The sequence below is a fragment of the Podarcis melisellensis genome (assembly GCF_964234715.1).
Source record: "Podarcis melisellensis genome assembly, chromosome: 4".
Lineage (NCBI taxonomy): Eukaryota > Metazoa > Chordata > Lepidosauria > Squamata > Lacertidae > Podarcis > Podarcis melisellensis.
Genome location: NC_138531.1, coordinates 11,187,900 through 11,213,750, shown reverse-complemented (window position 1 = coordinate 11,213,750; position 25,851 = coordinate 11,187,900). Strand labels below are relative to the sequence as shown.

General features: G+C 42.6%; 1 long non-coding RNA gene across 1 annotated transcript; it reads left to right on the top strand.

The window, feature by feature from the left end:
* Positions 1-5,123: 5,123 nt before the first annotated feature.
* Positions 5,124-10,153, top strand: LOC309368059. Its single transcript, XR_014167520.1, has 2 exons — positions 5,124-5,268; positions 10,073-10,153. It is a non-coding gene; the product is annotated as an uncharacterized lncRNA (long non-coding RNA).
* The last annotated feature ends 15,698 nt before the right edge of the window (positions 10,154-25,851 follow it).

The window sequence follows — 25,851 nt, the reverse complement described above, 5'->3', positions numbered from 1 at the left end:
CGCTGCTCTGGTTCACCAGAAGCGGCTTAGTCATGCTGGCCATATGATCCGGAAGCTGTCTGTGGACAAACGCCGGCTCCCTCGGCCAGTAAAGCAAGATGAGCGCCACAACCCCAGCGTCGTCCACAACTGGACTTAACGGTCTGGGGTCCCTTTAGCTTTACCTACGGCACCAAGAGCCCTTTTTTGAATGCAACAGCACCAGTTGAATTCCATGTACTTTATCTAAAAAAGCACCACTAATACTCTGTTCTTCTGTTTCTCCATTTACATCCAGCTTTTGATGATCAATCTCTCCTTCTCCTTTTTTTTCATATACAGTGGTACCTCGGGTTATAGACACTTCAGGTTACAGACTCCGCTAACCCAGAAATAGTGCTTCAGGTTAAGAACTTTGCTTCAGGATAAGAACAGAAATCATGCTCTGGCAATGCAGCGGCAGCAGGAGGCCCCATTAGCTAAAGTGGTATCTCAGGTTAAGAACAGTTTCAGGTTAAGAATGGACCTCCAGAACGAATTAAATTCTTAAACCGAGATACGACAGTAGGGCATCCCCCATTTCTCTTTTTTTTGCTACAGAAGCTCTTCACAGGTGTTTTCAGGTATTGCTCGTGATCCTTTCTCCTGAATTTCCCAAATCAAATAAACATCGACTTTATTATTATTATTTAGAGTGCTTTTGTGTACTGCCTTGATTTTATCACAGAGCTTAAACCGTTTGACTTTGTCTTTTTTAAAAAAATATATGTTAGGTCTATAAAGCTTTTTCTTGTGTCACTTGCTGAATTGCTTCCTACATTACTTTAAACAAATGTCTAGCTTCCTGTAAAGTGTGCACAATGATCCAGGCAGGTTTAATAAAAACATTGAGCATAAAAGTTACACTCCAGTTATGCAGAGTGCTTTCTTGCCTCCGGTTAGATTTTAAGAAGATGAATTTTCCACATTGCAAGTGAGTATCTGGGACTGCACATTATTTTCTCCAAAGAATTCTGGGAACTGTAGTTTGTTAAGGGTGCTGGGAATTGTAACTCTGCGAGGAGTAAACTACAGTTACCAGAATTCTCTGGGGGACATAATGGGCTCTAAATGTATGGTGTGTTTGAAACCTGGATGCAAATATTTTACTACCAGAATCTCTTGATCACTAACTAATATTCAAAATCTCTGAAGTATCACATAGAGTGTTCTGAAGGTAATAAAGAACATATCTAGAAGAATTATTCACAACCCCAACCCACCAATGCCATTTCTGGCAATTCCAGGAATTTCATTAAAGCTTCTTTCAAATATGCCACTAACCTTGAAAATTGTATCTGTTCATGAATACAGTGGTACCTCTGGTTGCAAACGGGATCTGTTCCGGAGTCCCGTTCGCAACATGAGCAGAACGCAACCTATGTTTGCATCTCTGCGCATGCGCGGGTCGCGATTTGCTGCTTCTGTGCATGCGCGTGACGTCATTTTGAGCATCTGCGCATGTGCGAGTGGCGAAACCCGGAAGTAACTCATTCCGTTACTTCTGGGTCACCTTGGGACGCAACCTGAAAAGACGTAACCTGAACCGAACATAACAAGAGGTATGACTGTACCTCTGATTCTAAGATTGTGCTTTCTTACTGCGAAATTAATCTCTTCCAAGTTATCCTCACCCTTTTCATAATATTTACTATGTTCCTGAATTGTCTACCCTATTATCTTTAATTCCTTCCGAATTACTCCTCAAAACGTGTTTTTCCAGCTCATTTTAGTTTGTATCTGTCAGGGAACTGCCATCGGAGCCAGAGGGAGAGGGAGGGCTCCAGAGGGATTCCGGAGAGCATCCCGGGAGGGAGAGAAGCAGCCCATCTTCTGGGGAAGGTAATCAGCGTAGCACCAGTGGAGAAGGGGGGCAGATGGGGGAATCGGCGAGGTGGCTCCATGACTCCTTGCCAGGGACCAGTGGGGAGAGCACGGGTCCTCCGCTGCCCACACCCTCCCTGCGCAGAAGGCTTCCACGCAGGGAGAGTAGGCAGAGACTAGGCGTCAAAGAGCTCCTTTGCTGGAAGAAGTTCAAGAAACGCCCACTGACGGATTCTGCCAGGCGATTGAGACAGCCACGGGCGAGTGGCTGTCCAGACAGAAAGGGTTCACTCAGGCAACCCAGCAGGTGTGGTGCCGATTTACGCATGAGCAACCCCTAGAACCATTACAGTATCCAACGAAGCCATCCTGTTAGCACAAGGACTTCTTAATACGCAACAGAACTTCACCTCTCCACTCCTTGTGACCCAAATATGCCTCAGAGGGTTGGGGCAACCAAGATGTCAGGAGAAGGTAGGGAAGTTCTGTTGCATAAGCAGAAGTTCTTGTGCATAACAAAATGACTTTTTTGGATACAACAGTTAGGTTTTTGATTAATTGTTTTGTTGTATGTTTGAATTTCTCAGATTTCTCTTCTCATGCATTAATCTTGTCCAATATTTCATTAGACTTGGTATCCATTTTAAAATACTCTTTTTCAAATTCTCTTTTTCTTCTTTTACCCTATTTTCTCATTTTTTTATCTATCTTTTTTATCTTTCTCAGTCATTTGTGCTGTCCTTTCTTCTAAATTGTTAAGATCCTTAAAAAGAAATATTTTTAACAGAACCCCCAAAGGCTTCCTATTGAATCTTTTGCTCCTGGAGGGAGGTTATCTTTATTCTGCATTTCCTTCATTAACATATTAAACAATTTCAAAATTTATTTCAAAACCACTCTTCATCAAAATACCAATTAATACAATCTGCCTTTCTCAATATTGTTTATACCTATGTCTAACATCTCCACTCTGCTAAAATTAATATTGAAACATTCATTTCCCCCCCATTACTGTACCTTAATATTTCACCACCCAATTCATTAATCATATAAAGCATTTCCAGCTCATTAAGTCAAATGTTCAGAACATCCAAATTCATTTTGTATCTTGAATCAACCCTCTTTTTGATTTTATGAATTCATCCAAATTATTTTTTTCAAGCACCTAAGATCAATTTCTTAAACTGCCTCTAAAATCAGTCCATTAAATTGTCAAGTCCAATCAGTTCTAAGTGATTTTTCTTCAATAGTTGCTCCTCTTCTTAAATCCATTCAATGGTTAATCAGCAATCGTTTAAAAATTCATCAGTCGTCAAAAGTATTTACATCTCTGTCTAGTTATGGGGATAAAAAAACACTTTCATGTAGACAATCTGGTTTTCTCTGTAATATCTATCTATATCTCTGAATATAAATGCCCATAAGCATCCATTAGTGAGATACAATGCCAGCAATCTTGAAGCCTATTTATAATTGACAAACCTCAGATAATGCACAGGTAAAACTTTCTCCAGAGGTCAGCCATCAAAAGACATATTGTGTTTTCTTCTTTGGCAAACCCAAGTAAGATTGTCTTCCGTGAACACTGTCTTAACAGTGAGTGACTGTGGAGGCCAATTCTGGATCCACACATCCTTCCACAGCAGGGACATCAAGTTTCTGGGCAGAACTTGATCACGGTGACGGTTTGCCAAGCGTGCCAAGCCAAGCGTGCCAAGCCTTTGGTAAAGGCTGTCCTCCAACTGGAGCGCTCCCAGGCCAGTGTTTCCTAGTTGTCAGTGCATATACCACATTTTTTTAGATCTGCCTTGAGAGAGTCTTTCAGCCACCAGCAGTACACTTTCCATTTTTAAGATCAGAATAGAGTAGTTGCTTTGGAAGACGATAATCAGGCATCTGCACAACATGATCAGTCCAACAAAGTTGATGTCAAAGAATCATTGCTTCAACACTGGTGATATTTGCTTCTTTCAGTACACTGGCATTAGTTTGCCTGTCTTCCGAAGTGATGTGTAATTTTTTTCAGAGACAACGTTGATGGAATCTTTTGAAGTGTTGGAGATGGCGTTTATAAGTGGTTCATGTTTCACAAGCGTACAGGAAGGTTGGTACAGTAAAGTTGGTAGTACAATAACATCTTGTGTACCAGTAAGTCTAATAGATAAAATGTGGTTCTTTCTTTCGCTTCTCATTTACGTTTGGTGTGCACTCAAGGCACCAACTTTGGTGTCATCCAGGAAATTATAGGCTCAGCGGGGAAGCTTGCAACTGCGAGGACTGGGTTTTGTAGCTGCAGCCAGGAAACTTGGTGATCTGCCTCCACCCTTATCCCAAGTCTTCCTCTCGGATGGAGTAATTAATTTCTGACATGTCCTCTGCCAACCTCCTAAAAGGAATGCCTTTCAGTAGAAAGCAATGAACCTGGATTGGAGAGAGTGTTCCTTATCTCCTTCTCGGTCTCTGTAAGTCATTTGTTGTGGGGGGAAGGCTTTATCCGATTCTCCATTCATGGCCACCGCACTGTCACCCATCCTTCAAGTCCGACCCATTCAACTCAGCAGGACTTTTGTTACTTTGCCATGTCAGGGAGCCTATTACTATTTGTGCCTTCATACCCTCCAACATTTCTCTGATGAAGATAGGGACGTCCCATTCCATAATGATAATTTTACTATTTATACCCCACACATCTTACTGGGTTGCCCCAGCACTCTGAGCAGTTTCCTACATAAATAAAAACACAACAAAGCATTAAACATTAAAAAAAACCTTCCCTATAAAGAATTGCCTCAGATGGCTCCTGGGTTGGATAACTCTATACCCGCCAACATTTCTCCACTGAAAATAGGGACGTCCTAAGGAAAAGCGGGACATTACAGGATCAAATCAGAAACTGGGATGGCTTCTCTAAATCAGGGATGTCTCTGGAAAATAGGGGCACTTGGAGGATCTATGCCTTTCTCTTGAAAATAGCAAATACTAAAGGACCAGATGGAGAGGTGAAGTTAAGGGATTATCTGTGCCAGTAGAATTTCTAGCTTGGCCAAGTATCTTTTAAGGAAAATAATGCCTTTCTAGTTAGCATCACTCAATGTTAGATTTAATTAGTTCTCATTCTAAAGAGCCTCCTTTTTCCCCAGTGGTGTGGAGGGAACTCTCTTGAAATTGAGACAGCAAGTTCTCTGAATGATCTGGTTCTAACAATTCTAAACATAGCATGCAGGATTCTGTTCTGGAATTAGAATTCTGGGAGCACTTTGTTCACACAGCAGAAGTAATCATAGCGTGTGTGGATTCTGGAAGGCTATGGCTCCCTGTTGGGCAAGAGTTCAGCGTTCCTTGCTAGGCCCAGCTGCATGCAAGAAATGAAGGGGAGCAAAAGCAGTGGTCTCCCTCCCTGTTCTGGTGCTTCTTTCTCAATAATACGTAAGTGCAAAAGGGAAAAGAGACTAGAAAAGAAGAATTGCATTAGACATCTGCCCTGATCTGTAATTTGGTTTTTCGAGAAGTAAATTGGCTTTATGTGACCACCTGTTTGAGAGCAGGAGGGTGGATAAAAATAGCTTTGTATTAAGACAGAGCTTACAGAGAGGCACTTAAGAAAAAGAAAGAGAAGAAGAGACGACTGCAGCCTACATTTAAAATACAATTAGTTCATGGTGGCTATGGACAGTCTGGTCCAAGCCACAGAGCTGTGTGGCATCACCACAATGCACAGTGCACTGAAACCGTGGTGAGGTTGCAGTCCACAAGCAGTCACTTCCTTCCGCATTGCTACCTGTATCCCACAAGCATCCACAGACCTGAGTGCCTGTATATTGTAATATGAACTTCATGGTTTTCCTCCAATATCTTTCCATCATTTCAAAGGGTCCAGTCCATAGCTGTCAATGTTTCCCTTTTTTAAAGGGAAATTCCCTTATTCCGAATAGGATTCCTCGCAAGAAAAGGGAAAAGTTGACAGCTGTGGTCCAGCCTCGTGTGAGCTCCATGGCATGGGCGTTGCTTCAGAGCAGTACAAAATGGACTCCAGGAACCCCAAACGCCATGGCTGATGGCAGGAAGGGATGGTAGCACTTTCCTGACCTCTCGGCTGTGGGGTGTAAAACACAAGAGCAGTCAATTACAACATTCCTAGAGTGTACATGTTTAGACACGGGGAGGGATGTTTGTCCAGCCAGCAGGTAAACTTCCTGTTTCCCCTCTGGGCTGGGACAGACTTCCTCTGCATGTGACTAGAGGTGGGTGTGGCCTCACCTGTGCAGGTAATGATAAAAGCACAGGGCAGGGGCAGCCACCTCTCTCTTGCCTTTCTTACCTCTCTTGCATCTCTTCCATCAAACAAGCAACATCTACTAAGCTAAAGATGCCCTCTTGGCTCCCAGCCAAGAGAGGAGAAAGGGACTATCTTCTTATAAGATAGAATCCAAATGTATATTACTTCACTAAGCTTAAGTCTGCCTTCTGGGATCTGATGTGAACAGAATGTGAGGAAACTCTTTTTATACTTTTGTAAAGGACTGTGTCGTGTCTTCTATTTTAAGAGGGAATAAAGGGGAAATTACCAGAGTGATTATTATAGAGGTTCTAGCGAACCTGAGCAAACGCTGCCGTTGCAAATTTAAAATAAAGGGGAATGTTTTACTCTGCTGAAATTGGGAACTTGTTAACACAAGTTGTATAAGGATATAATCAGACAATATATCCTCTCCTGCATCCCTGAACATTCCCACATCGGCAACAGAGATGTTGCAGCTTACAGGAAGGGAGAGCAGGAGAGGCAAGGCGGCAGGGCGGACAGCACTGCGAATGCAGCAGCAGAACCCATACGGTGCTCCTGTCTGTTAGGATATAATTCCATTCCCCCTTAAAAGAGTACAGGCATGACGTTTGTGTATCACATGCCTGTTTACTCCCAGCACTGCTGGGAACTTCCGTTGTACAGTGGTACTTCGGGTTAAGTACTTAATTCGTTCCGGAGGTCCGTACTTAACCAGAAACTGTTCTTAACCTGAAGCACCACTTTAGCTAATGGGGCCTCCTGCTGCTGCCACGCGGCCGGAGCACGATTTCTGTTCTCATCCTGAAGCAAAGTTCTTAACCTGAAGCACGATTTCTGGGTTAGCGGAGTCTGTAACCTGAAGCGTATGTAACCTGAAGCGTATGTAACCCGAGGTACCACTGTATGTAGCTTTTGTGTTACTGCAATTTTTCCAGAGACGAAGGCACGCAGACATCTTTTCCTTTGTTCCTGAACTATGCTGAATAAATGCTGTATATAATGCTTACATCTGCCTCTGTCCGCCTCATCTGCTGTGTGGAGATTTACATACTCTGCTGACCAAGATGCCCATGCATTAAAATTCTCTTCCGAGAGGCCCTCCTCTGGGTGTCCCTGCCACAGTTGGAGGTAAGACAGAGGAGGAAACATGGTTGTGGGACCTTTCCCCAGAATGTGCTCCCCAGGGAGGCTTGACCGGTGGCTTCTCTTTTTGCTAGCAGGCAAAGAACATTTTCGTTCCCAGCCCTTTAGTTTCTTGTGATGTTGCTTTTATGCTACCTTTGTGTCTGCTGTTTCATTCTTGCATTGTTCTACTGATTTATTATAAAATTTGAAATTGTACAGTGGTACTTTGGTTTACGAACTTAATCTGTTCCGGAAGTCTGTTCTTAAACCAAAGCGTTCTTAAACCAAGGCATGCTTTCCCATAGCAGCGGGGGACTCAATTTACAAATGGAACACACTCAACAGGAAGCGGAACATGTTCTTATTCCAAGGCAAAGTTCACACACCAAAACACCTACTTCCGGGTTTGCAGCGTTCTTAATCCAAGTTGTTCATAAATTAAGCTGTTCCTAAACCAAGGTACCACTGTACTTGTTAACTGCCTTTGAAAATACTTGCATTGGCGGTCCAATTCCACAAACAGTGAGTTGCCCAAGATCACCTCTGTCTTTTGAGCCATTATATGACCTCTTGCAAATAAAGTAGTCAGAACTCTTTCCATGCCACCCAGAGTCTAACAAAGTGTAGGATCCAAGCGTCTTGGCACCTCATAGTGCCAAGAAACACACTAGCATTTGCGTCCCTGAAATAACTCAGCCATCTAGTGGGCAGTGGGTGAAGTTTGCCTTTCAAGTTTTGTTTATATGGAAAGGCAAACTGCAATCTGGATCACCCTTATTAGGAATGGCCAACTTTCACAAAAGTGGCAGCAAGTTTTGGAAGAACATAACTCTTCTTCAACAAAGTTCCCCCCCCCCTTTTTTAGGGAAGAGGAAGATAATCTATTTCTGGTAGTGGAGGCCAACTGCCGTTCGTTAATAGTCTTAAAATGGTAACAGAGGAAACTGTTTGCAGGCTAGTCATTTTAGAATGTGGTATAACTCAGGCTGCACAGAAACAAGAACTGACTGCAACTCTTTGGAAGTATAAAAGTGGTTATTCTGAAGCTGCATTGGCCATTGATCATATCTGTGCTGTAAAGTAGAAGATCATAAGAAGATTGCTGCTGGCTTAGGCCAAAGTCCTATCTAGTGCTGCACTGTGGGTCCCACAATGGCAAGCCTGTTTGTTATTTAGACTTTTTTTAAAAAAAAAAATCCTACTTTCTTTTCCTTTTTTTCAATTTTTTTATTTCAAAACCAAAAAAATTTACAAACATCAAATTCAAAATCCATATTCATTTTCTGACATAAGCCCATTACATAGCTTACTTAAATTAAAATATATCTAATTGCTCTAGGCTTCCCTTTGCTATCTGTAAATACAACGCAATTAACAAATTATATTATAAATGATAGGTTCCCAAATACCCCCCACTCCCCTTCACCCATGTGTGATCTCAATATTTGACTTCTTCCATCTTGTTGTGTTGTTATAATTTAATAATTATTCAATTGATTCTATTATTATTTTCTTGTTTATCCCTGCATGTTTTACACAATTATTAGAGGCCACTCAAATCAGAAAAATTAGAGGGTGGGATGGAGTGAAGGAATACATGAAAAAAATATGGTTCTGTTTGTTATTTAGACTATTATGTACCTATGTTCAACCCCACTGAACAAACTGCTCCTGATATATTTATTTATATTATATATTTATACCCCACTTTTAGCATCAGCTAAATCTATAATTTTTATGGTTTTTGAGTATATACGGCTCTAGGGGACAAGTGATTCAGGAACGTTTAGCTTATTTTATTTTTTTTATAATATTTATTAAAGTTTTTCAATATGCATACATAATTGGTTCACAATAAAATATCTGTCATAACATATTTTCATAACTTCTCTGGACTTCCTCTCATCTCCCGCTCCCATTTTCATCATGAGAAAAGAAATTTTCCAGCAAATTATCCTCTTATTCACATTATATACCCTCAAACTTAATTTATAATCTGATAGTTCCCGAATGGTTCACATTTTCTTAATCTCACTTATCTTCCTAATTCTATCTAATTTAGTGGTGCCCAATTCTTTATGATTTAGCAACCTGCTTAACATACAGTCAAGTTACAATGTTTTTGTAAATAAATCTTAAATTTCTTCCAGTCTTCTTCCATCCTCTCTTCTCCCAGGTCTCGGATTCTGCCTGTCATCTCGGCCAGTTCCATGTAGTCTATCAGTTGCATCTGCCAGTCTTCCAGTGTGGGGAGATCTTGAGTTTTCCAGTGCTTCGCTAGGAGTATCCTTGCTGCTGTTGTTGCATACATAAAAAAGGTTCGGTCCTTCTTTACCACCCCTTGGCCGACAATGCCCAGGAGGAAGGCCTCTGGTTTCTTAGTGAAGGTATACTTAAATACCTTTTTCAGTTCATTATATATCATTTCCCAGAAGGCCTTCACTTTAGGGCATGTCCACCAGAGGTGAAAGAATGAGGAACGTTTAGCTTATTAATTAACTCCATTTTAATCTAATCATTGGTTTCAAACTATAACCAATTACATTGAAATTGCACGCTGTCAATAATGCCATGGGTTGTATTCAGCTAAGTCCTACTCAGAGTTGGCTCACTGAAACGAATGACCCTACGTTAATCTTGTCCATCAACTTCACTGCATTTACTCTATGTAGGACAAGCATTGAATACCAACCAATATATGAGGATTTGGGGGACCTTGAAGGAAATGTGAGAACTTAGAAGTTAGTATAAAAAACTGCTTGCTGTTCTTAAATGTAAAGCCCTTTTTATATACAGTAATTTATTTTTCGTTTCCTTTTATAGTAACACAGCAGAACCAAAACGAGTAAGGATTAATCAACAAATAATCAACAGCCTCAACAAATAAACATTAAACAACTGGAACGCTTGTTGCTTAATCTACAAATTAACTGTGCATTTCCATACATGCCTACTAAGAAGTCAGCCCAATTGAATTCCATAGGCTTATTTCTGAGCAGACATGTCTAGGATTATACTGTAAGCCTATTAAAGTACAAAACTAGACAAGTCTACTAAGAAGTAAGACTCATTCAACTTCCTGAGGCTTACCTCTGAGTAGACATGCCTTGGATTGTACTGTAAGCCTATTAAACCCTGCAGCCCAACTTAAATTTTAAATATGTATTGCCATTCTCAATTACACTTTAAAACACATCTATTCAACTGCTTTATATATACCACTGAATGCATCAGGACATATCTGCAGTGTAGCATTGTCTATTACCGGAATAATTTTTATTTTGATTCAGTCATATGAATTACATCTTGCAAAATTGAATTATACGAGTGTCGTAAAGCAAATACAGTGATTTATAGCACAGCATCAGATCATCTTATTAACATGATTTCCTCATTAATCACTCCAGCCATTACTTCCGTTATGTGAGGGACTGCAGTGCCTTTATTTTTCCGTCTCAACTGTAGCTTGAATTTTAATGCCTTTTCCTTTCAACGCTCAATGTTCTCTGCAGTCCCAGCTGCTCAGCACTAAATCAAATAAATCATGATTGAGGTAGAACATGCCGTGATTTTGTTTATTACTCAAGATGCGATACTTTTCTTTATTTTTAAAAAGTTAAATTGATTTGAAAGGGTACATCTGTGTATTGCTTGAGTACTGTATATGTCATATTCTTGAAATTTCTGACCTTAGTCTGAGGTGAAGGATTAGATTTATATTTTGTATTCTATTTATAGGTTCCAAACCATTTTGGACTTGATACAGGTGTCTTGATATGTGCATTGCATGCTTCCAGCAGCTTTCTCCTCCAAATGCTACAGTTTGAATTAATTGAAGTTTCAGCCTTCACTAAACAGTCGTCAAAGGCAGCCCCGTCTTGTAGCAGTCTAGCTTGGAGGTTAGGAAGGAATGTGCCCTTGCAACCGGATTTTCCTTTCATCACAGCTGGCAACCTCTGGTTCTAAAAACAGCACTGGGTCCAGAACTGCCCCTAAATTGCCACCTGATCCTACAGGAAGAGTGTATGCCTGTCTGGAATCTGAGATATAAAAACACTCCAGTCAGTGAGAAGTTCCACCATTAATATCTCCATCTTGTCTGGAATGAGGTTCTGAGTGTTTTGTCTTGATTAGTTCACCCACTGCCTCACCTAGTGCTCTTGAAAAGGAAAAAAAAAAGAGCTGAACATTATCAGCATAGTGACAACCCTGAAGTGTAGGTGGGTTCCCACAAGGCAAGGCACAGTGATAACAGCAAGAACCTTTATTGAACTACAGAACTGAACCACAGGGACGAAGCGACTGCTTATATACATTTCTGAAGGCCTGGGCCACTCCCACTCCCAACGTGATTGGCTGTCTAAACTTCCAAGCTGCAAATCATGATTCAGAGTTTAAGGGCCAATGGCAGAGGCCCAAAATGATTGGATATCATGCATCAATCAGAACACAGGAGCTCAGAATCCTTAGTCCAGACTCAAGCTCAGGCAAACACAGACCACTGAATATGTAACAGATCCCTCATCCCAAAATTTGCAGACAACTGTCCCAGCATTTCATGGAGATATAAGGAAGCACAGGGGACACAAAAGAATCTTGTGGTACCCTGGAGCTTAAATCTCATTGGACAGGAGGCCCAGCTCCCAACCTATTATATGCCAGTTTACAGTTTGATGGACTTGGCTGAGCCAGGATGGAGGAGATACACCAGTGTATCTCCTGCTATGCCAAGTATGAGTTAGTTAAGCTGGCATATCCCAGCTGTGCCAGCAACTTTCTGACTCAGCCAGAGATCTGCTGGATCCCAACCCACTCATCTTGGTGGACCTTGCCATAACATTGCTCCCTTAGTCCTCAGTGCCGTGAGACCCCCAAAACATTCCCTGCCATCCAGGAATCTGTGCTGAGCCAGCCATTTGGAACACATTGCTATGAAATGGCCAACATCCATCACAGCTCAAGCTGCCTCTTTCTCAACATCTCTCGCTTTTAAAAGTTTCCGTTCCAAAGAACAGGAGGGGGCTTTTTACTCCTGGTGAAATACCACTTTGTTTTCTTTACTCAGCTTCTAGCTGCAAATATGCTCAAGTGAGGCATGCTTGCCAAAGCGCCCCATTTGACTTCTCTAGGCGCACAATGTTTTTCAGAGGCTTTTGTTTTGAAAAGGCTGACTCTGACCACATGCATACTCTACAAACGCGCTGGCTCCAGTTTGCGAGGGTTTTCCAAACCGCTTCGGTCTGAGAGCACAGCAGTTCTTTTGTGTGGTTCTCCCACTTTTTATAGATACAATTACTGTGTATTTTTTTATAAAGGCCCCCTGGTGGTTACAAAGCTATCAGATGTAGGATTTTTCTTTTTCTCAGTTAGCTGCTCCAAAGGGATTGTGTTAATTGTATTTTGGTTAAGACGCTGTATTATATAGCAGAGTGAGGCCCCTTTTGCACTATAGTGGAATAGTTGCATGGGGTTTTTTCAAGTTTTTTTTGGGGGGGGGGGCATAAAGCCACACAGCCTTGCTATTATCCAGCTAGTACTCTGGAATAATGTACTCAAACGGTTTTTCTTCTACCACAAAAAAGTCTGACTTTTGTGCAAGACCCGAAATGGATCCTTTGTTGGGGATAAGCAGTGTCCAGTGCACAGCGGAATGATGAGAAGTATGAGCCAACATGCTCTATACTACTTTATTTACAGTTCAAAGCTGGTAAGTTACAGAAAAACATTTTCCCTCTGCCGGAGCAGAGAAAGCGTCATCTCTCCTCTAAAGCACGGAGAGAATCACTCAAAAGTGAAACTGCAAAGAACAGTGAAAAACAGGAAACCAGTGTACGTCACATCCAGTCTCCCATTCCCGTGGGAAAACCTCCAACAGTACAGACTGTGTGGAATGTAAACACCTGTCTTGTGACAAGCACTTCTGCTGCTCAGTGAGGGAAGCAGAAACCAACATCCTCCCCCTTTCTGTGAAAATCACTGGGCAGCGTGTTCGTACAATATCAGTACAAACCCAACTTCTGCACATAGGTACAGTGTTGATCCCTTGATACAATCTTGGACAATACATCAGCAGGAATTTCATTACCTGGCATATAGGACACCGTTACGAGTCCCTTCTGAATACGTTCCCTAGCATGTTGCACCTTCAATTGCAAGTGCTTCGTGCTTTGCTTACAAGAATTCATCAAAGCCAAACATGCTTTGTTGTCCTGGTAAACCTGGATTGGACATTTGACAGGAATTTTCATGTCTTTGCACAATTGTAACAACCATTCACAATCTTTAAGTGAATAAGACAGTGCATTCAGTTCAGCTTCACAAGTACTTAAGCTAACTGTTGTTTGCTTCTTGCACGACCAATCAAATAGACCCTGATTGTACTTATAGCAAACTCCAGACGTACTTTTCCTGTCTGTAGTGTCACTTCCAAAACTTGCATCTGCAAATATCTCAAGACTACCAGACTTCTGATTGTTAAATCTCAGTCTGTAATGCATAGTGCCTTTCAAATACCGCGCTATGCGTTTCAGAGCTTTCCAATCCTTAACAGTAGGATTGTTGACTTGTCTGCTTAGCAAATTACAGCTAACAGCAATGTCTGGTCTTGAACATCTGGCAATGAAGTTTAGCTTGCCTAGCACACTTCTGTACAGTGTAGTGTCAGAAAATGCTTCTTCAGTGTCTTCTACCTGATAACCTGTTGTCATCGGTGTGTCCACAGGGTTAGCATCCATCAGGTTTAGCTTGCTTAACACATCAGCAATTTTCCGTGACTGGTGTACTAGAATGTTACCATCTTGATCTCTCTCTATTTCCAGAGATAGGTAGTTGTTTACCTCACCAAGATCTTTCATGTCAAAGTGCTCTTTCAGTTGAGCTAGGGCGTTATTGTACATTGTGACATCTTTCCAAAAGAATAAAAGATCATCAACATAAAACAAACAATACAGTTTCTTTTGCCCCTCCTCTTTGACAAATACACATGGATCAGCTTTCCCTTGCTGAAAACCTAGAGAAAACAATACTTCAGTGAGTTTTGTGTGCCAACACCGTGCACTTTGTTTGAGACCATAAATTGACTTTTTCAGAGCACAAACAAATCCCTGTTTTACCTGTACGCCATCAGGTGGAAGCATATAAAGTGATTCATTTAGAGATCCGTACAGAAAAGCTGTATTCACATCATGGTGACTAATGTGTAGATTTTCCTCTGCAGCTAGCTTGAGCATAAGCCTAATGCTCTCATACCTCACTGTGGGTGAGTAGGTCTCGTGATAATCTTCACCTGGTACCTGAGCAAATCCTCTGGCTACCAATCTGGCTTTGTGTCTGACTATCTTGCCATTTTGATCAGTCTTCGCTTTGAAGACCCATTTGCTTCCAAGCAATTTCATTCCTGGAACTATTGGAACTAGGTCCCATGTTTTGTTCCTTTCCAAGGAATCAAGCTCAGCCTTCATGGCATTTAACCATGGCTCAGCTTCCTTTGAATCCAAATCCTGGATTTCTTGGAAACTTGAAGGTTCAAAAACCTTCTTGGAGCTTTTAACAGCTGTTACTGCTATCTTAGCAAACTCATCAGCAAATCTCTTTGGAGGTCTGCCTTTTGTGGCTCTCTGTGACCTGCGAATTAGCCTTAAGTCTTCAACGCTCTCCTCTTCCTTCTTAGGAGAAAAGTGACCTATTGTGAACAATGGTTCCTCCAATTCTTGATCAGAGCTTTCAGAGAGTCGCATAGAGGCTTTCGCACTCTTGAAATCCTCTGAATCATCTGATTCAGTTTCAGACTCAGAATCAGAACCTTCATCAGTGGGTGTGGGTTGTTGTGGTTGCTTTTGACTATCCTCAGTCTCATCACTGTCATCAGGATAACATTGGAAAATTCCCACATTCTCCCCCCACTTGGCATTGTACTCAACACTTCTTGTGAGCTTAATCTCCTTAGAGTCAGTCATCATTATTCTGTAAGACCCTTTCTGATAACCTAGAAAGATACCATGCAATCCACGCTTGTCTAACTTGGAGTTTTGTGGTGAGTGAACCCACATGTCAGAACCAAAAATTTTCATGTGTTTGATGTATGGCTTCTTGCCAAACATCTTCTCATAGGGGGTGCAACCAATCGCTGAAGATAACCTGCGATTATAACTGTAAGTGAAACATGAGAGAGCTTCGGCCCAATAACTCTCTGGAAGATTTGCATCATGCAGCAAGGTTTTTAACCCTTGAAGCAATGTTTGATTTGCCCGTTCCGCAAGTCCATTCTGCCATGGCGAGCGAGGACTAGACAAATCGTGTTGAATTCCTTTCTCAGCCAGAAAAGCTTCAAACTGCTGAGAAGTGAATTCTCCCCCCCGGTCAGTGAAAAGAATCCTTATCTTCTTACCATGCACATTTTCCAACCAAGCACAGAATTCCTTGAACCTAGGAAAAGCCTCTGATTTCTGCTTGAGATTGTACACAAAAATATACCTGGAAAATGCATCAATAAGAACCATGAAGTACCTATTCCCACCCAAAGAGGGCGCTAGTGGTCCAACCAAATCAGCATGAATAATTTGGTATGGCTCTGTAGCTTGCCTACCAGACACCTTACCTTTCGCAGCCATTTTCACCTTGTTTGCTGCGCATGCCTTGCACTTCATGTGGTACCTGCAGGGTTTAATAGTCATACCTTCAACCAAGGCAGGCATTTTAGATACTGCCTCAAAATGCAAATGTCCAAATTTTCGATGAAAATCGTGAATACATTCTGCATGCAAACTTTTGTTAGAACCTGCAATGCAACAAGTGTCATCCTGCACAACATCATCATAATACAAAAGAAACAAACGATCAACAAATTCAGCATACAATTGATAATCATTTTTCTTGGTGATGATGCATCTATTGTTCTTAAAGGAAACGTCAATCTTCTTCTCAATCAGCTGTCCAACGCTGAGCAGATTATGTTTCGCGTCCGGCACATAAAGAACATCCTGTATCGATAAGTCCAAACTGTGAAGAACAACAGTTCCGTAGCCTTTACTGGGGATAGTGTGGCCATCCGCCTGGTGAATTGCACCTTCCTGCGGTGTAAAAGACACGAACAGTCGCTTATCGTTGCACATGTGATGCGTTGCCGCTGAATCAACAACGAAGAAAGATCTAGACGTCTTCTGGACCTCTGCAACCTCTGCAACCTTTGCAACCTTTGGAGCGTAGCGTGAGACCATTGCCTTGTGCTGCGTTGTCCTGGACACCGGACCTTTGCCTTTGCTCTGGCCTTTTCCACGCGATGAGCTTTCGCTGCGCTCCTCTGTCTTGGCCCTGGGATATTTGCATTCCCTCTTCATATGGCCTAGACGTCCACACGAGTAGCATTTCACTGCCTTCAAAGCTTTGGCGCCATCTGGTGGTTCCACTGCACTATGGGATGACATCTGTGAAGTCTCCCCCTTTTCCATGCAGCCATCACCCCGCCGATCTGCTACATTCTGAATCATGGCAGTTTCACAGGCTACTGTGAGTTGAGCATTTGGCTGATCAGTGGTATCAAATTCCCCACTTGCTTCATCCAGCCTTCTGCAGCTAGCCATCACTGCTGCTTTAAATCAAGCTGCTGTATACATGCTGCTTCTGTGTACAGCTGCTTCAATCCAAAGGCAAAATCAAAACAGCCTCTGCATGTGAGCCTGTGCCGCTCTTCTGTTTATATGCTTTGTTTATCTGCAGCTGCTTCAAACTGCATTCCAAAAGCAAGTTCAAAAGTGAAAGTCCCCAAGTGCTTTCTCTATGCTGTGCTAAATTCTTGCTGCGTCATAGAGCTGCAGCTGCACTTTACTTTCGTTTTCCCCCAGCATAGCGTCCCTTTGAGCCATTTGCCTGTGCCGCGGCAAAACCGGCTATTAAAAGTTCAAAGTCCAGCCATAAAGCCATTAATTAGAAGCTGGCAGGCTGCCCGGAGCAGTAGCACATACCTTCATCAATCATTTCGACGCGCAGAGCAGATACCGTGCGTTCCGTCTCTCTGCCGCTGTTCCGATGCTTTGCTGGCACTTCGTTTCTTGCTCCTTTGTTCCTATGCCAGGAGCCCGACTTCTGAAGACCAATCTCAAAACACTGCATTTTTCTGGGCCCGAAACCAAATGTTGGGGATAAGCAGTGTCCAGTGCACAACGGAATGATGAGAAGTATGAGCCAACATGCTCTATACTACTTTATTTACAGTTCAAAGCTGGTAAGTTACAGAAAAACATTTTCCCTCTGCCGGAGCAGAGAAAGCGTCATCTCTCCTCTAAAGCACGGAGAGAATCACTCAAAAGTGAAACTGCAAAGAACAGTGAAAAACAGGAAACCAGTGTACGTCACATCCAGTCTCCCATTCCCGTGGGAAAACCTCCAACAGTACAGACTGTGTGGAATGTAAACACCTGTCTTGTGACAAGCACTTCTGCTGCTCAGTGAGGGAAGCAGAAACCAACATCCTTAATGTGCATGAACTTCCAGGGATGTCCCAGTTTCTGTGTGGAAGGAGTGAGGGTCACTCATCTAATTGTCTAGACTCCCAACAAGTTTAGAATTCTGGAGACAGCTTCCGGGTCATGTGGCTAGCATGACTAAGCCGCTTCTGGCAAACCAGAACAGTGCACGGAAACGCCGTTTATCTTCCTGCTGGCGCGGTACCTATTTATCTACTTGCACTTTACATGCTTTCAAACTGCTAGGTTGGTAGGAGCAAGGACAAAGCAACGGGAGCTCACCCCATCACGGGGATTCGAACTGCCAACCTTTTGATCGGCAAGCCCTAGGCTCAGTGGTTTAGATCACAGCGCCACCTGCATCCCAATAATAATAATAATAATAATAATAATAATAATAATAATAATCCTCAAAAGTTATATCCCCATGCACACACTCATAACTCTGACATTCACTGCCTGGAGGAACATGAAGAGACATAAGGAGCATGGCTACAGCCACATAACTTTTCTCAGTTTCTGCAGAACTTGTCGTTTGCATGGAAAGGAATACCCCACACTCTCTAATAATAAAGGTGATCTAAGGTGCAGATATTCAGCTGTTATTCACTCTTTAAAATGCCAGATAAACTTGCAACTATACAGGGTAACTGCAGAAGGTCCTACACCTGAAACTGGTGTAGGACAGAGTGCAATCTGTTCAGAAAAGAGGCGTTTTTTGGTCCCTGTGATTTCTCATTTTTTCCAGCTGGCTCCTTAACAGAGATTAAGGAAGGTGTTTGGACTTTGTTTTTTGTTATTGGCTAGCTTAACTCTGCAAGTTTATTCTGCCAAGCACAGGTCACTCTGCCAAACACAGTTCCAGTAATTACAGTGACCTCTGCAAAGCTGGCATTTTTAAAAAGTAAGATTTCCTTTTGATGACATTGTTGGGAAAGGAATATAAATCTAGAAAAGTTGGTTAAAAGGGTGGCTGCTTTGTGCTCAAAATGTTAGAACGTCCTAACCTTTTGGATTCAAGATTGTCTGTCTCTTTTTTTAAAAAAAATGACTTTGGGCAGGAAAAAGGTGTCAGAAGCCTTCTCTTTTAAGCTTAATGTGTAGCAAGTGAAAATAATGAATTGTTTGTGCAGTACATTTTTCTCACTCGCTGTGGGCCAGAGGACTCAGATGTTATGCAGGATGTGTTGCTACCACTGGAAACAATAGTTTCATCTTTTCCTCTCTGACCTCATATGACATGATGTCATTGTCCTCTGAATGAGTTCATAAGCAACTACCAATGAAATGGGAACAGAAATCTTAGATCCTGATGATGACACCACATTGCATGTTTTGTTTTACTTGATGCCATGGGGTAGGAGAGGAAAGAAGGGGATGCTTTTCCCTCCCCCAGTTTGAACTGTGCTCAGGAGTTCGGCAGAGAGTCAGCTCCGAGAACTGAATACTGACTCGATGCGCAGACAGCAACCTGAGTGTTGCTAAGCAGATGGGCTGCAGTATTTTTGAGCTCGCTGGAGCACTCTCAGCTAGTAGGTGGCTTCATTCTGAGATATAAATGATCATTATTTGAATTATCCATGCTTCCTCCTGCCCTCTTTAAAGAAGCATAATGGATTTGGGAAAGCAATAGAAAGTGTCACAGTTCATAGAATTGCTTTGTATTGTATTGTACCTGGCTTCAGCAGAGAATTCTGAATAGATGACATTTCCATTTTTGACATGCTTAAAGAGGCAGCTCTTTTCAATGAAGAATGTAATCCAAAATCTATTTGAGATGCTTCCCGGTTCTGGTGCTGACCCACCACTTATTATTAACTACATATATACCTCAATTGCTGCAAAGACCCTTCCCAAAGCAGCTGGCTATTTTCATCACTCGCAGACCCTTCCCATCTCATCTCATTAACCGCAAGGCAATGCTTTTCAATGGAGTCTGTTTGCATATTCCGCGGTCGTAAGTGACCAGTGATCAAGTGAGGAGAGATGAGCAGTTTGTGTGCGAGTTGTGAGCTGCCTGGGAAACTTTGAAGTCCAAAAACTGACATGTAGATAAAGATAAGGCTTTTCAAAGGAGCAGGGGAAGCCTCAGGAGACGTCAGGGACTGGGCAGAGGAGGAATGGTGGAGACTGCCTCCCCAGCCTGTCCCTTCCGGGGAGGTGAAAGAGGAAGACAGTATAGATTTACAACAGGGGTTTGAGGGAGGTCACAGCTCAGAGGAAGATGAGGGGGAAAGTTGGGTGTGGCGATCACACAGGGCCCCCGGAAGTTTGACAGTCTATTGACCCTGTGCCACCACTGTGATTGCTTTCTTTGCTGCCACCAACTCGTGTCTCATGAGTACACACAGAGTCCAGACGGTTGTTAACATTAACAAATAATCAAGTTTATTTATAGGCATGAACAAGCTTATGGTTTCAGTTAATTTTTCTTGGCAGTTCCTTAATCTTAGTTCCTTAACTGTCCTATGCGCTCCTAACAACTTCAAACTGATTATTCCAACTATCTATCTGACTCCACCTAACAATTCCTCTCACTCTCTCACCACACAATTTGACCAACCCACAGACTAATCTCCCTCCTCCTTCTCCAACTCCCAACTGACTTTCACACAACTCCCCCTCTAACCCTAACTCTTCCTATCAGTTTCCACTGGCCAATCACATCACACTCATTTTAAACCTTTCCTTATGACCCACCTAGGAGGCAAACACCACATTGGGAAATAATGGGAGAGGAGGAGGAGGAACCAGGAGGGCCACAGCTGATGGACACAGTGTCTTTAGAAAGCATTCCAGACCCCCCTCTCCCAGAGCCGGGCGAGCCTTGAAAGTAGGAGAGCAAAGAGCTCAAAGACAGAGGGCACAGAACAGCACCCATCGGAGAGACAATGAGAATGACGAATGAGGAAGTGGGAGACATTGGGGGTGGGGGAGGTTCACTCAGGACAACACCATTATCCAAGAGGCTGGGTTCTATAGGCTCTCTCTGTATATACTGAATAAAAAGTGGACGATAAGAAACATTTCCTTGCCTTTGTACTTTCTCCTGGGCAACCAGCTGGGAGTGGCTCACAGCAGCATGACAGGAGATTTCTATAGGATGCTTTGCGGATAGTCACCTGGCTGGGCCAGTCCTACCATTAGGTAAAGTAAGGCAACCACCTTGGGCAACATATAAAGGAGGGTGGGAAATTGTGTTGTGGGGCTTCAGTTCCCCTCATCCTTGATGGGCTGCGCCAATGGGAGTTTGAGTCCAACAACATATGGCAGTCACTTTCTCTGTAACACGCATAACTTTATATAGCTCTGTCCTTGCCTTTGCTCTGAAAAGCCCCCGATACTTTTCCTCAAAAGAGGAGTTGCTTCCCCATCCCCTCCACACTGGCCATTTTAATTTTCCTTTTCTGCACCTTTGCTGTGGTACACAGCTGTACAATAACCCATTTGGGATGTCATGACCAGAACTGTACACAATATTCTAAGTGTGGTTGCACCATGGGGTTATAAAAAGGTATTACAATTCTGGCAGCTTTCCTCCCTGGTTGTATTATTTTCCAGCTGATCCTAAACATGGCACCCACCTTTTTCACATCAGTCACACCTGGCTCAATTTTTTTATTGGGATAGCCACCACCAAACCCACTTTTATATGGGGTATCCAGATCATGTCAGATTCTCTGGAGCAAATTATGGCCTCTCTAGAACAAATTGGCAATGTTCTGAATAATGAGCTGTCAGCACAGGCCCACCTCTATAAAAAAAATTTTTTAAAGACAGAGAAAGGGTGTTTGTGCAGGAAACTGTAGGACAGATGTGTACTTTGAAAAACAGATAAGTGTCAGCCAACGTCACAAATTATTTCAAAAGCAGAAGTCCCAGTAGTACTTCTTTTCTGTTGACAAACTGACATTGTCTGTGCACAGATGGGAGGATCCAGAAGGGAGTGGCCGTGGACTGGCAGCCAGAGCGAAGGGGAAACAACAATCCCAGGGAAAGTGGGAACCAACTAGTGCTGTGGTTAAGATTTACAGGTCCTAGAACAGATGTGAGAAAATGAGTTAGGCTTCTGGTCTCCAGAGGGCACAGAAAAGAATTGCATAGAACAGAAATGAATCCCAGGGACAACATAGGCTGCCTCAAAGGATTGTGACACTCCTGTCATAATTTCAGGCAGCTAGAAGCATAAGGAACATAAACAAAAGGAGATAAAGGACAACAATAAATCCTCTCATTTTCAAAGCTGTTATGTACTGAAGTTCCCACCCTGGGCCAGCAGGGGGATACTGTAGATAGTTTTCACTCAGGTCCACATATGCAAATAAGGGATTGAAAGTGACGTTCAGTTACTGGATAGTTACAGAAGGTGGTTACTGTCGCGTTGTAGTGGAGTTCTATATAAGCAGGCTAGCTGAACCCTTCAGTTCAGTTCTGTTCTGGCCTGTGAATAAACAAGAGCTGTTTGAAGAATCGCTGTGTCGTCTGATATGTTCACCCACAAATTAACAAAAGCCAACAAGGCTGGGGTGAGCGGAGCATGGATGGTGAAATGACCACCCTAACCCCACGTGCAATTAGATGGAAATCTGGAGATGTAACAGAAAATACGCTAGCAGAAAATAAGTGCATTTTAAACTAAGTCTCTTTGCCAGCTTCCTACAAGGAATTATAAACTGAAAGCACAATAATAATTTGGGGGCAGTGAGTTGTGTGTGAAGACCCCCAAAACCACCCCCAAATGAAGACACAATAGACACAGATTTTAGTTTAAGGTTTTTGGCATTAAATTTAGGCCACAACTTTATTGATTAAAGCATGTGAGTGGTTGCTTGGACATTGGTTCCAGACTACCTGAACCTGCACGGTGGCAGGAACAGGACTGACACTGGGCACCACCATATGTCAGTAAGGAAAAGCATCCTGGGGGAGCGAGAACTCCTTCGATCTCACAGCTCACCCCAGATGCTCCCAGGGGCTCTGGCATGGCCCGAGCCCCTTGACAGGGTTCAGACAAAAGCAAGGTGAGCCCCTGGATCCCTTTAATGGAATTCGCTAGCAGCAGCAATGGAGGGGTAGGCACAGCCAACCACATCCCCTCCCCAAAACATTGAACCAAATGCCTAACCGCCAACCTTACAAAGTTGTGACGATTTGCTACACGGTAGGCAAAAACCAAGTGGCACCAGCCAATCAGCCAAATGGCAAAATTCCTACCAGGCCCCTGCTCCAAAAGAGACGACCCCTAGACAGATATAGCAAGGCCATAAGAACAACCCAAATATAGGGAGAAGAGGGCGGGTGATCCACTGCACGTTGCAAGAAAGTGAAACTCTCTAGCAACGTGCAGCAGCTTAAGTAGCCCCTCAGCAGCCAATAGCCAACCCAACTGACCAAATTTCTGCCACAGCAACAGAGGGGCAACCAATGGGGTGTTGTGGCCATGCAAACGGTCCCGCCCCACAACAGGGAGGCAGGTTCTGGTGATCTCACCGCAACACGTGCCCTCCATGATGGAGGACCCGACATATTAATACAACCTGTCCAGAATCCAAAGCAGCTAAGCTTTGGAAACCCTTTCCAGATGTTATGGGCTCATGAAAGGTCAATGTGGGACTGGGGAGTTGGGCTGCTCTGGGTAACCGCACTTCTGATGCTGCAGGCCCCAGCTAGCCTGGTGCCTCCATGTAAAGCACAAACGTTTGCAGAGAGGGAGGCTTCGTGCAGACAGTTGCATGTGGGATTGCTTCCCGCACCACACAGATTTTTACACTGCCAGTACAGATGCTAGGGAATAGGGTCAGCTGATATGGGTGGTGTCAGGATCATGCCTGCTCAGCACAATCCTGCTCATGTATTGGTCTGAGAGGGAGTGCAACTTCTGAATAGGGTTAGCATGCTGAATACTGTTATGTACTGAAGTTCTCACCCTGGGGCAGCAGGGGGATACTGTAGACAGTTATGCAAATGAAGGATCGAAAGTGACGTTCAGTGATTGGATAGTTTGTATGCAAATGAAGGGTCGAACGTGACGTTCAGTGATTGGATAGTTTTAGAAAGTTGCTACAGTTACGTTGTTCTGGAGCTGTATATAAGCAGGCTGACTGAGCTCTTCAGTTCAGTTCTGTTCTGGCCTCTGAATAAACAAGAGCTGTTGAAGAATCGCTGTGTCGTCTGATATGTTCTCACACAACTTAACAAATACAACTTTCAAATCACAAAGCGCAAAATGAACCAAACTCATGACCAATGTCCTATTAAATGAGTCACAATGAGCAAAGGTGCGGGGCACCACAAACACCAACCCCAAATGGAGGCTTCAGTGTTATTGGCCCACTTCTGTGGGATGCTCTTCAAACAAAGATCCAGCAGTTGCCTTCTCTACTAACTTTTGGGCGTTTGCTGAAAACATTCATTTGCCACAAGGCTTATGCAGATATCCAAGAAAGACATGCTCTGTAATAGTCAGCTGGTGATCATTTTAATTTTTGAATGTACGTCTCTCTCCTCCCCCACCCCCGTGCTATTTTAAACATTTTTCGTTGGATCATCCAACACAAAATTATACAGATAATAATTGCAGAAGCATAAGAACCACATTGGCAGCATATCACACATGACAAAAAAGGGAAAGGGGGAAAAACATAAAGAAAACTCTTCAGCTGCCATATATGATTGACTACTATTGTGTCATACACTAAAAATCTTTAACAAAATTTATGCACTACATAAAGAATAGAAAACTATATATCGTTTTGACCTTTTCAAGTCTATTTAAAATTAAATAAATTCAATATAGCTTCAAATCACCTCCAACAACAGATGTGTATATTTATAGATTCCTGCATTTTATAAAAGTGATAAAATGTGATCCATTTTTCAACAAAGTTTTCGTAGTCCTGTCTGGCAATCCTTCAGCTTCTATTTCTGCTGACAAGGGACCTACTCAGGTTTCTAGCAATGAGTAACCAGGTATCCTAAACCTGCTGAAATGGAAAAACACCAGCCTTCCGCTTTCACCTAGAATGGAACCTCTCATTTAATGCAAACTTCTCTGTTTTACTAATGCAAATATTTGCATCTTTTAACATCAATGGATACAAACAGTACATTTTATGCACATTAAATTGTTAACTTTAACAGGAACATCTTCACCATTTTGTGTTGCTACCACTTTTGTGCCCTTTTAAATCTAGCAGCCATTTTGTGTTTGCTCACACTTCCATGACAGCCATTTTGTGACTGGTGCCCACCACACTTTCTCAAAATTCCAAGTGAGCCCAGTGCCCCAAAAAGGTTGGCAACACTTGCTTTAGCAAATATAGGTGCTTCAGCTTGAACAGAATAATCTCAGGAGGTTTTATTGGGCAAAAGAGCAGCTGCAGTTAACTCTTTCAGTTTCATAACAGCAACGAGAAGGGCATGCACTAATTTTGTCTCTGGCATGTGAAACATTTATTTTGGCTTTGCAGAACTCACAAAAACTTCAACTCCAAAACTGGAAACAGCTGTATTTGGACTTGCCCACTTAGCAGTAACTAAGTGAAAGTATCAATACTATATGGCAGGTGGGGAAAACCTAATTGGAAAACTAATGTTGTGAAACAAAAGATATGTTTGAGTTCTCTGGAGTTAATGGATGTCTTTTAATGATTTCTGCCTCCGTGCAGCACAATTGTTTCACTGTTGTGCTCTTGGAGATTAGAACTGATGTATTTCATTGAACTTGTTTTGCATTAATGTGCATACGTACAGCTAAAAATTAGTGGTACATTTTCTTTGCTGTGTAAATTCATTAATGCAGCTTTATGGGATAGCTGCATCAATGGAGGACAAAAGTTGGCTCAACTTCATGAAAGCAAGGGCCAAGAGAAAATTATCTCTTTCCCCCAGTAGTACAGGGATACAGAGGTTTTTCCACTCTGCCTCCTGCTATCTAATTTTACCTTCTGTTTTACCTCCTGTCACCCTGCGACAGCTCTCACATTTAGAAGGCTCAGCGGCTGGGAGGGTGTCTGGGGAAGCAGAGAATGGTGGCAATATAAACAAAGAAATAAAAAAGTAAAGGTCCCAGAGCTCACATTATTGCTCTACATCATCTGTGAGAGAATGACAACATAGAAATGCCAAACTTGAAACAGTTTG